Source organism: Piliocolobus tephrosceles, chromosome 8 (assembly GCF_002776525.5).
Source record: "Piliocolobus tephrosceles isolate RC106 chromosome 8, ASM277652v3, whole genome shotgun sequence".
Taxonomy (NCBI): Eukaryota; Metazoa; Chordata; class Mammalia; order Primates; family Cercopithecidae; genus Piliocolobus; species Piliocolobus tephrosceles.
The window spans coordinates 16321405-16334619 of record NC_045441.1 but is presented as its reverse complement, the minus strand read 5'-3'; positions in this window follow the sequence as shown (position 1 = coordinate 16334619).

Genomic DNA, 13215 nt, shown 5'->3' with positions numbered 1-13215 from the left:
TTCCCTCTTCTCTCTCAGGGGTCATTACCCCACAGCAGGGACTAGAGGTGAAGCAACAGAAGCAGGTGGCAATCTTTCAACCCTTGCTTCTTCCATCAGAACCCAGGCATTTGGCCTCACTCATTTGCCCAGGGACCTCTGCTGACCTCTTGTGTTTTCTGGGTGCTGGTAAGGTTGGATGCTTTAATGAATGCCAAAGACTCAGCTGAAGGAGAAGGAGCAGCAATTCTTATTTTTTTCTTTTTCTTTTCTTTTTGAGAGACAGTGTCTCACTCTGTTGCCAAGGCTGAAGTATGCAGAGATGCAATCATAGCTCACTGCAGCCTCTAACTCCTGGGATTAAGAGATCCTCCAACCTCAGCCTGCTGAGTAGCTGGGACTACAGGTATGCACCACCACACCTAACTAATTTTTAAAATTTTTTTTAGAGACAGGGTCTTGCTTTGTTACTCTGACTGGTCTTGAACTCCTGGGCTCAAGCAACTCTCCTGTCTCAGCCTCTGGAGTCGCTGAGAATACAGATCTGAGCCACCACGGCTGGCAATTTGGTTTGGATCTGTGTCTCTGCCCAAATCTCATGTCAAATTGTAATCCCCAGTGTTGGACTTGGGGCCTAGTGGGAGGTGATTGGATCCTAGGGTCAGAGTTCTCATGAATAGTTTATCACCACCCCACCTTGGTACTGTATAGTAAGTGAATTCTCATGAGATCTGGTTGTTTAAAACTGTGTAACACCTCCCCCTCTCTTCTCTTCCTCCTGCTCCAGCCGTGTAAGACGTGCCTGCTTCCCCCTCCCCTTCCGTCATGACTGAAAGTTTCCTGAGGTCTCCCCAGAAGCCACTATGCTTCCTATACAGCCTGCAGAATTGTGAGCCAATCAAACCTCTTTTCTTTATAAATTGCTCAGTCCCAGGTATTTCTTTATAGCAATGCAAGAACAGACATACACCTGGCTAATTTTTTTTTTTTTTTTTTTGAAAGATGGTGTCTCTCTATGTTGCCAAGGCTGGTCTCAAACTCCTGGCCTGCAGCGATCTTCCTGCCTTGGCCTGCCAAAGTGCTGGGATTATAGGCATGAGCCACTGCACCTGCCCAGGAGAAGCAATTCTTTATACATAGTCGATGATGAGCTAAAGTTCTCATACATGTTTTCTGAATGTCTATTTTATTTAAAAAGACACAATACAGAGGAAAAGTTGTCTTTTCAGGTTAAGGATGGTTCATTTTCACCCCTGCCCCTATTTGAGTTTGGATTAGTAGGCTTCCTGGTTAGTTGCATCCCAAGGTTGGGATTTGTATTAGTCTAGTCTCACGTTGCTATAAAGAAACACCTGAAACTGGGTAATTTATAAAGAAAAGAGGTTTAATTGGCTCATGGTTCTGCAGGCTGTACAGAAAGCATAGTGGCTTCTGCATCTAGGGAGTCCTCAGGAAGCTTCCAATCATGGCAGAAGGAAAAGGAGGAGTGAGGAATCTTACATGACAGGAGCAGGAAGGTGGTGGCAGGGGCAGGCGGGGGGACGTGTCACACACTTTTAAACAACCAGGTCTCATGACAACTCACTCACTATCACAAGAACAGTACCAAGGATATGGTGCAAAACTATCCATCAGAAATTCACCTCCATGATTCCTTCACCTCCCACCAGGCTCCATATCCAACATCAGGGATTACAGTTTGACATGTGATTTGGTGGAGACACAGATCCAAGCTGTATCAGGATTCCAGTTTCATCATTCACAAGCCATGTGACTGGCAAGTTCCATCACCATGCCAGCCAGGTGTGCCAGAGATGAGGGACAGTGTACCTGAGCAGACACTGTGCCTGGTACCCAGTGCCAATCACCTAAGCAAATAAGAAACATGGCTGCTGCTTTAGGTCCATCTTCTGAATCTCATGTAGAATGTCTCCTGGGTCCATGCTAACCCAGAACTATGCAGGGAAGGGAATTCTTGGAAACGTAATTTCACTGTAGCCAAATGGACCCAGAAAAAAATCCACAGAAAGGATTATACATTGCCTGTGACTGGGTTTGGTGGCTCATGCCTGTGATCCCAGCAACTCAAGGGGCCAAAACAGAAGGGTCACTTCAGATAAGGAGTTCAAGACCAGCTTGGACAACATAGTGAGACTCTATCTCTACAAAAATTTTTAAAAATTAGTTGGGTGTGGTGGCACTCATCTGTGGTCCCAGCTACTCCTCAGGAGGCTGAGATGGGAGGATCGCTTGAGCCCAGGAGTTCGAGGCTGCAGTGAGCTATGATTGTACCACTAGACTCCAGCCTGGGTGACAGAGTGAGACCCTGTCTCAAAAAAAAAAAAAAAAAAAGAAAAGAAAAGAAAAGAAAAGAAAAGAAAAAAGAAAGTCAAGCGTCCAGCCCATGAGGACACTCAGTGGTCATGAGTTGCCATTCTTCTTTCTCTTTCTTCTTTCACCAATAAGGAGGACTCTTGCCCTCCTGAGTTTTTGGACAGCAACGGGGCATGGAGGTAGATGTACAGTGAGTTGAAGGATCCTCTGTGTGTGTGTGTGTTCACAGAATGGGTGCATACCACTCTCAGATCAAAGAATACAGATTAGGGAGAATTTGTTTTGAACATTCTGGTCTTCTTTTCTCTCTGTCTGTTTTTTAGTGTGGATGATAGTGAGTTTTTCCAGCTTTACTGCTCCGGTATAAGCATCTGTCCCTGGCTAGGAAAAACTAGCTTCTAAAAGAGCTGACAGGCAGGAGTTCAAGACCAACCTGGTCCACATGGTGAAACCTCCTCTCTACTAAAAACACAAAAAACAATTAGCCGGGCATGGTGGTGCATGCTTGTAGTCCCAGCTACTCAGGAGGTTGAGGCAAGAGAATTGCTTAAACCTGGGAGATGGAGGTTGCAGTGAGCTGAGATCAAACCACTGCACTCCAGCCTGGGCGACAAACCAAGACTCCGTTTCAAAAAATAAAATAAAATAAAATAAAATAAATAAAAGAGCTGATGCGGCCACACACCTCATTCCTCTTGTCCTTGGTTTTTCTGGGGTTCCTGGTTGGAACTACAGTCTCCTTAAGCCAACCATGTTTTCTGGTTTTTTTGTCAAGCAACTAACTTTTACTGATGATAACTTTGTCATCTGTGACATGATGGATAACCTGCCTTAAATGCTGCAACACTCGGTCACAGGAATTTTAATTCCTGTACGAAGCCTTGGAGACAATTTTATTATCTTAACCTGTTGGAAGTTCCTGGGGCCCAGCCACAGGTACATGGAATTTGCTTTCCAATAACCCCCTCACAGTCTGGGATGAGCAGATGGATCCCAGTCTGCAAGAAATGAGACAGAAAGCAACTATGATGGCCACCTTCTAGGCCTACAGGGACAACATAATATGTGGTGAAGGCAGGGCTTCCCTTATCTGGCTTTCTGGGTCTCCTTGGGTGCACCTCTTCTAGATTCCTTTAGTTGATGTCTATCTCTCTGTCTACCTTTGTATCTATCCCTAGATAAGGCGAAGTTACATGTCTATTGATTACAGGACATACAACCAGTGCATATCACTGGACTAACCATCCAAAGACTTTGTGTGACTTGGTTTTACAGCTCCTGCAAAATAGGGATTTTTTCCATTGGCTTATTTCAAGATCACACCCTCTTGCTCGGAGGTTAGTTTGGTCAGTTACGGTGGTTGTTGTTCCCCCAGTCAATGAAAGCACTTGGATGGAGAGATACCTCATTTGTTGGGCTTGTACCATTTGATGTCATCGCAGGTGGGCAGACACAGTTGGGAAAGGGGCCAGATCCAGTGCTTTGGAAGGCTGAGACGGGGAGATCACTTGAAGCCAGAAGGAGTTCCAGACCAGGCAGGGCAACATAGCGAGACTCCATGTACACACACACACACACACACACACAAAACTCACACACAGAAGAAAAAGGAGCCAGGAGTGAAGGTGCACACCTGTAGTACCAACTACTTGGGAGGCTGAGGAGGAAGGATCGCTTGAGCCTAGGAGGTCCAGGCTGCAGTGAGCCGTGATCACGCCACTGCACTCCACTTTGGGTTACAGAGCAAGACCTAGTCTCTAAACAAACAAACAAACAAAAAAAAGTGGGAAAGGACAAAGCTCTAGTTATGGCACAAAAAGGGAGGGGTCAGAGTCTTGCATTGGATGAGTTTTCTTATCTTTAGGGAAGTAGTTCTCCAAGTGTCATCTCTGGACTGATAGCAGCAGTGTCGCCAGAGCACATACTAAAAATGCAAATTCTTGGGCCACGCCGTGAACTTACTGAATCAGAATCTCGGGGGATGGGGCCCCGCAAACTCTGTTTTAACAAGCCCTCCAGGTGGTTGTGAAGGTAGCTAAAGTCTGAAAATCACTGAGCTAACGCTGGAAACAGACTAATTTTCTTGACACCTGCAACAGCTGCAGCACATTTGCTCAGACAGCTCACACAAGAGGCACATATGCGATGTTAAAATGAGCTGGAATGCTCAGACAAGAGACGCAAGCTTTTCTTCTCAATACATTTGTCCAAATCCTTAACTTTCATGGGTAAAAGCTGTGAGGCTAAAGGAAAAAACAGGAAGAGGGACCAACCAAAGGTCACATAGTTGGTTGCAGAAATTGGAATCAATGTTAGCTCTTTCCTTTGCCGCTTCACTGTTACTTTTTTTTTATCCTAAGTACTCAACATGCATTTGCAACGGTAAATGGAGGGTAAGGATAAGGGTAGACGCTGGTGGTAGATAACAGTGTATTATATTGGGTTTAGCATTTCATCCAAATTCTGGCCATTTTCTAGGCATGGCCAAGGGAGAACCACTGTACTCTCCCCTCACAGGTCTCAGTTTCCTCATCTGAAAAATGGGAGCAATAACTCATGTTCTGTCTACCTCCAATGATCTGCAAACTGTAACATGAAATCCGGAAAGCAGCAGCAGGCTCCACCACTGCCTTTTCTGCCAGCATCCAGCTCTCCTGCTTGCCTTGCTCTGGGGGACCGGAGGGAGATAGCATACCTCACTGTTGTCAAGGAGGCCACAGAGCTCTCTCACCACGCGGAGAAATGATCCTTTCCTTTCACTGACTAATTCAGATGACAGCCTTTTCCATTCTGCTTCCAGCCCTATTAAAACCAGCAAAACAACCACTTATGTGGTAATAATTTTATCACACAGCTGCTATTGTAAATAAGGGGGGGAGGCTCCTGTGCCTGGCCATCTTTACAACAGCTCCATCTAAATGCAAATTTCAGATCCTCTGCCAAACCAGGAGGTGAAGGCTTTCTTATTAGCAGGTGGGAGATAGGAGAGTTAATTTAATGCTAAAACATTCCCGTGCAAGGAGAGCAATTCCCCCTGTTGAGCAGTGGCCTCATTTTCTCTCCATGACCACCGTGCCCATAATATGATAATTTTTACCTTTTTAAACTTTGCTGAAGGAAAAAGGACAGTCATCCGTCTTTGGAAATAGCTCCTCCTGCATTCATTTTATCTGTAAAAATGCAGATATTTGTCTATGTGGTGAGTGAATGGCCTGGGAGAAGCTGAAAGATGAAGATGCCGTGGACGCTCTGACATGCTGGGATTCAATGCCTGTGCTTGACTCATGAACTTGCCACAGGCAGGCTCGCTGTGTGACGGTGTTGGCCAGGTCTAGACTAATGGTCTCCTTTGCTTCCTTCATGAAGCCAGTCTCCCTGGGCTGAGAGAAGAGGAATTGAGGGGGAAAAAAAAGAAAAGAAAAAGAATATGAATAGCCAAGTCTATGTACATAGCAGTTATTTTAGCAGTGGGTTGACAGGAATTAAAATGGGTCATTTTTCCTAATTTTTTTTTTGAGACGGAATCTCACTCTGTCACCCAGGCTGGAGTGCAGTGGCGTGACCTCAGCTCACTGCAACCTCTGCCTCCCAGGAGGATCAAGAGATTCTCCTGCCTCAACCTCTCAAGTAGCCGGGATTACAGGCACGCACCATCACGTCCAGCTAATTTTTGTATTTTTTGTAGAGATGGGGTTTCACCATGTTGGCCAGGATGGTCTCGAACTCCTGACCTTGTGATCTGCCCGCCTCAGCCTCCCAAAGTGCTGGGATTACAGGCATGAGCCACCATGCCCAGTCCTTTTTCCTAATTTTTTTGGGTTGGATGCTTTCAAGTTGTGGGACTTTGAGCACTCACTTAGGCTTGCAGAGGCTCCTTAAGAGTTGTTGGGATTTGAGACAATTTATTATTATTATTGTTTATAGAGACAAAGTATTTCTCTGCACTCCTGGCTGGAGTGCAATGGCACAATAATAGCACACTGCAGCCTCAAACTCCTGGACGCAAAGGATCCTCCCACTTCAGCCTTCCCAGGTGCATGCCACCAAGCATGGCTATTTTTAAAATTTTTTGTAGAGATGGGGTCTTGCTACATTGTCCAGGCTGGTCTCAAATTCCTGCCCTCAAGGGAACCTCCCACCTCGACCTCCCAAAGCATTGGGATTACAGGAATGGCCCACAATTCCTGACTTGAGATAGTTAAGTAATGCATGTGCCTGGGTAAAGAGAGAAGGAAAGGAATGCTGTCTGAACCTATTTCATAAAACTACCACTGCCTGGTTTTTTGCAGTGTCACCATTACAGCCACTGCAACCCTGAGAACAGGCTAGTATTATGCTCATTTTACAGGTGAGGGAACAGACTTGGATGTTCATCTCATCAGAGGCTATACAGCTAATGAAGAAGCTACAGTCACTCCTTGCCATTCAGGAATTTTGACCTTGTGGATTTCCTTACTCCATAAACTTTATTTGTAACCCTCAAATCCTGCAGCTCTTTCATGGTCATTCTCAGACAGGCACAGAACTTTGAAAATATTGAGTTGCCCGAAGGACACATGCCCAGCTGAGGCCAAAGGTGACTCTGCCTCCTTGTTCCAGCTCATTCTGTAAATAAGCATCTTTTCTGTGATCTTCGTGCCACGTTTTCCCATTTTTTGGGCTTTTGTTGGTTATTTTGCTGTTTAAAATGCACCACCCAAATGTCGTGCTGAAGACCTCTCTGGTGTCCCTAAGCAGAAGGTTTTGTGACGTGTCTTATGGAGAAAATACATGTATTACATAAGCTTCATTCAGGCATGAGTTATAGTGCTGTTGGCTGTGAATTTAACATTATGAATCAGTAATAGATATGAATAATAGATATGTATTGTTCTATGGAAACCCATGTAAACAAGGTTGTATATTGATTGATTGATGTAAATGTGATCAGAGGCTTGCAGGAACCTAACGCTGCACTTCTGCTAGGAACAATGGTTCAGTATTCACTGATTCACTGTTGGTGGTGACTTTAGGGAACATTATTACTGTGAATAATGAAAACCAACTGTACTGAGTCAGGTCTGTTTGTCTCTTCCATCATCCTTAAGAAGGAATGGAAAAGACCACCAGAGTGATCCGGTCCTTAACCCATGCTATCCTCACCCCAGCCACAGTTCTATTCTTCTCCTTCAGGGTCAGATCTTCCCAAGCCCTGGATCAGCTTTAATGGGGCACAGGGAGGCATTGAGGGTTTGTTGCTTCAAGAGGCAAGTGAGCTGTTTCTTTACCAATTGGGTAATCTTGGGCAAGAGTTCTTAATGCTATTTGTCACAGTTGTTGGGGCAATTGGGTGAGATTCATGTACATCATGTGCTTAGCACAGCATCTAGATCATTGCAAAAGTAGCAGTTACTCATAAAATTATTAGGATCTTGGTTTGGAGCTGTGTTGTGACGCTGGTGTTCCAGCTCCTTCCTGGCTGGTTATTGTGGATCTCACCTGGACCCCTCTTTAACTCTCTGCCTGTCTTCTCTGCAGCTAGCCCCTTTTTGAAGGTCTCTCCTGGCTTCTCTGGTTCTTGGCCTTACAGACCCAGGCCTTACTGGTTCTTTCTGGTGCCCAGGCCCCATTGGCTTTCTGTGGTTGGAAGGCTGAACGAACTGCCCCAACTAAGAAGGGAGCAATGAAGCCCATGATAGGGAGGGGGCAAGAGGTCAGATGGTCCCAGTATATATCAGGAGGCATTATTCCATTGTCATGGAGGTCCAAGAGATACCACACTCCACAACCCCAATTGGTCAAGTTCATTGAGAAGTCTGATATTTGGAGTTTTTCCCGCATTGGTTTGTACAAGAACACAAAGGTTTACACAGTCCCAGAAAGATCAGGGTGGGATGCCATGCCCCCTGGGGGTAGCTGTGATGTCTTTGGAGCAATGCCCAGCACTTCCCAGTAATGTCCTTTAGTCTTCTTCCAAAGACAGGCTTGGCAGCAAGGGTGTTGCTGATGGTCCCAAGGCTACAGCCCCAAGCATCCATGAGCCTCCTTGCAGCCATGGCCTACCGGGGTCCTGACTACTCCAGGCACTATGAAGGTATGGACATAGGTTTCCACCCCTACTGGAAACCCAAAGCCTGTTTCTATTCCTTGCCCTGAGGTAAAAAGACTGGAGATTAGGTGAGAAGGAGGGCAAGACTCCCACTAATTTCTCACTTGGTTATACCACATAAGAATTTGAATAATTTCTATAGTGGAAGCAGAGCGTGAAGGTGGCTATTCTGAGATAACAAGGAAGATACCAGGAAGATCCCCCATGGTGGCTAAATTGGATGAGTTGGGATTGGTTCATCATGGAGCACACCTCACTGCTAAGGGACATCTTTGAAAGCTCTGGACCATCTTTAAGGTGTTTCTTTTAGATTTAAAAGGATAATCCCACAGGTTCAGGTTGAAAAACATAGTCTTTCTGCTGTCAGTTAATGATGTTCGTACCTTCCTGTCTGGGCTGTGGTTGAAAGGTTGCCCAGTAGTGCTTGGGAGATAGTGAAATCCTGTACTTTGCTGGTACTATGTTAAGAGGATACTGATGTTCACATTTCATCCTTGCAAAAATTTTGGAGTTACATACTAGGGCTATCTTTATTTTAAAGATGAGTAAACAGTACTTGAGAGTTAAGAGATGTGCCCAAAGTCAGATAACATGTAAGAGGAATGAGCATTTAAACTGAAGTAGGTAAGCACGTTTAAAACCATTGCTCTCAACCACTGAGTCCTTATGAGCAGTATCAGAAAGATGAATTGGGCATAGATCCTGTCCTCAACAAGCTACCAGCCTGTTAGGAGTTTGCATTCCATTGCACTCTATTTTTATTTTTTGACCAGGGTAAATGACAATGAGATTGCCTTGGATGGTCGTTTTGGGAATTGGCCACCCCACTCTCAGGGATGGATCTCCAAGACACCATGACACTTCCATGGGAGGAAAGACACTTCTCTCCAGGCCATGGCACGTTGGTCAAAGGGAGAAGTGACTTTAGGGGGTCAATTAGGGTCTCTCTCTCTCTCTGTTTCACGGATGTTGGGAGCAAATTCAAGTAAAATCAAGGTTCAAGAACAAAGATCTATTAACTCTTCTTGATGGAAACTCAAGAGCGTCTGCGGCTTCCCATCTTTCTATTGGTTTGCTTGTTCAGCTTGTCATTGGATTCTTTGAAATATCTCTGTTACCATCATCACCATCATCATCATCATTACCATCATTGCCATCATTATCATCATCATCACCATCACCATCATCATCACCATCATTGCCATCATTATCATCATCATCACCATCACCATCATCATCACTGTCATTATCATCACCATCATCATCATCATCATCACCATCATTGCCATCATTATCATTATCATCACCATCACCATCAGCATCATCACCATCACCAACATCACCACCATCATCACCATCACCACCATCACCACCATCATCACCATCACCATAATAATCGTCATCACCATTATTACCACCATCATCTTCATCACATCATCACCACCATTATCATCATCACCATCATTATCTCCTTAAGCTCACCCACATTGTTTTCTATTATTGCAATCAGTGTAATTTTAAGAAATACAAAAATCCACTCCTTAACGCAATTTCACTAGATACGGGGGCCTTGGTTCTGCTGAGTGTCAACTAGACTAAAAAAAAAAGATTGAAATTCTTACCAGTCAAAACACCCAGTACCCAGATCCCAGGCTTTCTTGGGTCAGCTCTTTGGCTATTTCTATGTTTAGAATCTGTCAAAATATCAGAGGTTGACTGTTGGAATTCAAGCCATCTTTTACTGACAGCAATTATTCTGTAGTGTCTAACATGCAGATATAGCCAGGACCTGTGAGAATCAAAAGGGCATGCCTAACTCACAACTTATGGTGAAATGACAGGAGTTGAGAAAGATGGATACAAAAATTATGTAAGTCAGTTACATGAAACACAGCGTTTCCCTAAAAGGGCTAGTCTCTCTTTATTAAATAAAATTGGTTGACTATAATCTGTAAAATATTTGTGAAACTCACATCCTAGAGCCACTGATATTCGTCTAGAACTTTTGTTTACCTAATTAAATCAAGAAGGCTTAAATGCATCCGCTTTCTTCATGGCAGCTGATTTCCCTTGTTTATTCAACTGGGAAGGTAGTGTCAGATTCAAATCCTGTTTTATTCTGGCTCCAAAGCCCATGAATTCATTTAACATGCCAGTGGTTTTCAAATTTTTGCATGCATAGGAACTTCCCAAAGAGGCTGAGACATTTCCAATATCTGGCCCTATCCCTCAGAGATTTGCAGCCAGTAGATCTGAGAGTGGCACCCAGAATCTGCATTTTTAACAAGCCCCTGAGCCAGTCGATTCAAGGACTTCAACTGGAGAAATATTTTAGCAACCTAGATTGTTCTCAAAAAGGTAGCATTTATAAAAAAAAAAAAAGAATTATACACTAGGTGAATACACTCAGAAACCTTTAGCAAACGGGGAGAGGAAATTTTACCAAGAACAATTTTTCTACAACAGGAGTGGATTTTGCTTTTTGTCCCCTTTCGGAAGATTGAAGATGCTTTTCCCTCTGCATTTTCTATGGGATTATAGCATTTTTGGCTAAAGATTATTACCTCAAATAAAAAAATAAGTATTTCCGATCTTACTACAGAAATGTATGAGAGGGATGAAGGTGGTTTTCTGGCCCAGCCACAGAGGAACAACAGGATCTGATTAGTACATCCTGTTTTCATTTATCAGAGGGGCTGTCAGCCGTTCCAACTTATTTTAAAGCATTTCACACTATCTGTACAGAAAAGGGGATATTATTGCTTGTAAGAATTGGGTGCTTGGGATGCAGGCCATGTGCAAGCTTCCTCTAGAGATACTTGGAGTGAGTTTTTCCAGTTGCCTGGAGGCTGCCTGCTCTGTTCTCCATCCCACTTTCCTCCAAAGGGATCAACCACTGATCAAGGCAGGAAATGGGATTTGAAGTGCCATTGATTCACTTGGCCTAGCTCTTTTTAATATTTTTTTCCTTCTCTGTGCTCAGAAGAAAAAAAAAATACCCATAACTCCAGGGAGTCAGGAGTTGGATAGGTTTATCTGAAAGAGATGCCAAGGGTGAGGCAATGTAACAAATTAAAGAGATAAAAGACAGACTTCAACAATATAGATGACTTACAGTCGCTGCTCCCGTTTGGACGTCTTTGCTCCAATTAATACTTTCTATAGCCTTAAGGTAAGATTATGAAGTAGGTAATAAGATCCTTTAAATCCTACTGTTTTGAAAGAATCCTTATTGTCTAATTCCCTTGCCTTTTCTGTAATGCTTTCAAGAGGTTTCAAAGCCAAAATTCCAGAAATATAGGGCTCCCTCCCCTCCAGCCTGAGAGATAAGTAAAAATAATTGATTCTTCAGGGTCCTTAATTTGTCGAGGATTGCAAACTGAATCCTCAAAAGATTGGGATCCATTTGTTATATAAATGTTTCTAGGTTGAAAAAAGCTAAAGGCAGAGTCAGATTTGAATCAGGTGGAAAAAAAGAGTCTTCGGATTATCTCTGTGTGTCTATAACCAACATTTTAAACAGTGCTGGTGCACGTTAACAAAATTATTTTTAAAAAGCCTTGCTACTCTGTGCTGTTATTTAATACTCTGGCCTCTTTCCCTCATTTCTGTTGGATCCAACGTTCAACGTGGAGTCAGAAACTCTGAAGTTAAGTTCTGGCTCTGCTCCTTTGCATATGAGGATGAAGAAGTCTTTTGTTCTTTCTGGAAGAGAGTTTATCCTGGCGTGGAATTGTGACTGGAAAGGGGTTCTGATCCAGACCCCAAGAGAGGGTCCTTGGACCTCATGCAAGAAAGAATCTGAGGCAAGTTCACAGGGTAAAGTAAAAGCAGGTTTATTAAGAAAGTAAAGAAATAAAAGAATGACTATTCATAAGGCTGCTGGTTGGCTATTTTTATGGTTATTTCTTGATCATATGCTAAACAAGGGGTGGATTATTCATGAGTTTTCCAGAAAAGGGGCAGGAATTCTCCAGAACTGAGGGTTTCTCCCCCTTTTTGACTATACAGGGTAACTTTGGATTCTTACCATGGCTTTCCAAACTGTCATGGTGCTGGTGGAAGTGTCTTTTAGCAGGCTAATACATTATAATTAGTGTATTACGAGCAGTGAGGATGACCAGAGTCCATTTTCGTCGCCATCTGGGATTTGTCGGGTTTGGGGCAGCTTCCTCATTGTATCCTGTTTTACCAACAGGGTCTCTGTGACCTGTATCATGTGCTGACCTCCTCTCTCATCCTATGACTAAAAATACCTAACCTCCTGGGAGTGCAGCCCAGCAGGTCTCCACCTCATTTTATCCAGCCTATTATTCAAGATGGAGCCACTGTGGTTGAAACACCTCTGACAGAATGGGAAAAATAATGCCTACATTAGAAGATTATTGTTTACCTATGCGGCCAGCCATGCATTATTCTCATATTCATCCATTCATTCATTCTGAAGCCGCAAGCATCTACTAGGTTCTAGGATATAATGGTGAATAAGCCATCATGTCTGGCTTTAGAAATCTCAAAGATTGGCTGGACGCGTGGCTCAAGCCTGTAATCCCAGCACTTTGGGAGGCCGAAACGGGCGGATCATGAGGTCAGGAGATCGACACCATCCTGGCTAACACGGTGAAACCCCGTCTCTACTAAAAAATACAAAAAACTAGCTGGGCGAGGTGGCGGGCGCCTGTAGCTACTCGGAGGCTGAAGCAGGAGAATGGCGTAAAACCCGGGAGGCGGAGCTTGCAGTGAGCTGAGATCCGGCCACTGCACTCCAGCCTGGGCGACAGAGCAAGACTCCGTCTCAAAAAAAAAAAAAAAAA